This window comes from Habropoda laboriosa, unplaced genomic scaffold (assembly GCF_001263275.1).
Source record: "Habropoda laboriosa isolate 0110345459 unplaced genomic scaffold, ASM126327v1 scaffold77, whole genome shotgun sequence".
In the NCBI taxonomy this organism is placed as follows: domain Eukaryota; kingdom Metazoa; phylum Arthropoda; class Insecta; order Hymenoptera; family Apidae; genus Habropoda; species Habropoda laboriosa.
This window is the reverse complement of record NW_017100200.1, coordinates 137,085-139,648: the sequence shown is the minus strand read 5'-3', so window position 1 is coordinate 139,648 and position 2,564 is coordinate 137,085.

The following is a 2,564-nucleotide window of genomic DNA, read 5'->3' as shown; positions in this document are numbered from 1 at the left end:
CACCGTACCATCCTTGAGTTACACTTTCGTTCATAAGTATTGGTACACCCTTTATATGTTTGTGTGGAAAGTATCGTACGATTGTAAAATCGAAAATATAATTTTAATGTTTTTTAATATTTTTGTTTAGGATCTTTTTGAACACTTTTGTGTGTCGTTTGATTTTGCATTAAATTTGCAGTGGCAGTGCTTAAATTGAGTACGTAGATTTTAGTAGACCTCTGTAGAATTCGGTAGAATTTAATGGAATTCAGGACACTTCGGTAAGTTTCAAAAGATTCAAGTAGACTATGGTAGATTTCAGAAGATTTGAATAGATGTTTGTGGAGAACAGTAGATTTTAATAGAATTCAGTACATTTCGGCAAATTTCAGTGGACTTCCGTGGGTTTTGGAAGATTTCAATAGATGTTAGTAGAATATAGTAGATTTTAATGGAATTCGACAGATTTTGGGAGATTTTGGTAGATTTCAATACATTTCGCTTGAATACACTAAATTTCAGTACGCTACGCGTTCAGCAAATATCCTAATCCTTCCAAACCTACAAAACAATTCTACTAAATTTCAAAATTTCTTACCAATTTATCTAATTACGACCAAAACAATTCTACTAAATTTCAAAATTTCTTACCAATTTATCTAATTACGACCAAAACAATTCTACTAAATTTCAAAATTTCTTACTAATATATCTAATTACGACCAAAACAATTCTACTAAATTTCAAAATTTCTTACCAATTTATCTAATTACGACCAAAACAATTCTACTAAATTTCAAAATTTCTTACTAATTCATCTAATTACTATTAAAACAGTTCTGCGAATATTTCAAAATTTTTTACCAATTCATCTAATTACTATTAAAACAGTTCTGCGAATATTTCAAAATTTTTTACTAAATTACCTAATTACGATCAAAGCAAATCTACTAAATTTCAAAATTTCTTACCAATTTATCTAATTACGATCAAAACAATTCTACCAATATTTCAAAATTTCTTACCAATTTATGTAATTAGGTTCAAACCAATTCTACCAATACTTCAAAATTTCTTACCAATTCATCTAATTACGGTCAAAACAATTCTACTAAATTTCTTACTAATATATCTAATTACGACCAAAACAATTCTACTAAATTTCAAAATTTCTTACCAATTTATCTAATTACGATCAAAACAATTCTACCAATATTTCAAAATTTCTTACCAATTTATGTAATTAGGTTCAAACCAATTCTACCAATACTTCAAAATTTCTTACCAATTCATCTAATTACGGTCAAAACAATTCTACTAAATTTCTTACTAATATATCTAATTACGACCAAAACAATTCTACTAAATTTCAAAATTTCTTACCAATTTATCTAATTAGGTTCAAACCAATTCTACCAATACTTCAAAATTTCTTACCAATTCATCTAATTACTATTATAACAGTTCTGCGAATATTTCAAAATTTTTTACTAGATTACCTAATTACGATCAAAGCAAATCTACTAAATTTCAAAATTTCTTACCAATTTATCTAATTACAATGAGAACAACTCTACTAACATTTCAAAATTTCCTACCAATTCATCTAATTACGATTTTTCGTCACGTAGATCTTCGCATAGTTTACGATATCACGACTGTAACAGGGTCACGTGTTCCCGAACATCGTGTTTATCTACGTTATGGATCCGTAATTAGACGTCTGTTGAACACCATGTACGTTTCTACGTAGCCACGGTTGGACGTGGTACTTGAGTAATAGAGAGGTTCGAATGTGATCAGACTCTCGATAAGTAGAATGACAAAGTGGTTAGACAACGGTCGTGAGTAGAAGGAACATACGTATATGATTGCACGTCGAACTACATAATGGAATGAGTACCGTACAATGTTCGAGACGTCTCTCCGAGTAGAATACTCCGACCGCGGTCAGACAACCAGCCGGTGAAATATGCATATGTATTCAGGCAAGCGGAAAATAGAAGCTGGCGAGTAGAATATGCAACTCGGTATATTCCGTAGCATCTACCAAGTAAAATAGGTCGATTTTGATCAGACATGCTATAATTAATTTCTGCCCCAATTACTTAATTACTGAGCCATTCGTAACTTTGTGCGTGGAATATTCTACCTGTCAGGCATACAGGACTTTGCACTTCGTTGTTCGTTCTCTTGAATGTTATCTCGATTACTACGTACATGTACTCTATTTTCGATTAAAGTTAGTATAGGACTTTCTGTTGACGTGTAGATACGTGGTGAAGTATGCAAAACTGTTAAAAGGATTAAAGATGCGTAAAAGTCGATTTTGAATTTTTTATGTTTCCTTATAAGCAAGAGACCGACTCTAATTTTCTAGAATAATGGTTGACTTCACAATTCACGATTAAAACCGCGTATTAATAATGAAATTAGATCATGTACTCTTTACGATGAGACGAGGCCTAATTTCCTAGAATAATTATTGACTTCGCAATTCACTATTAAAGTCGCGTATTAATAACGAAACTAGGCAATTAGTTATTAGATTGATAAAAATTACAAAACATCAATAAAATACA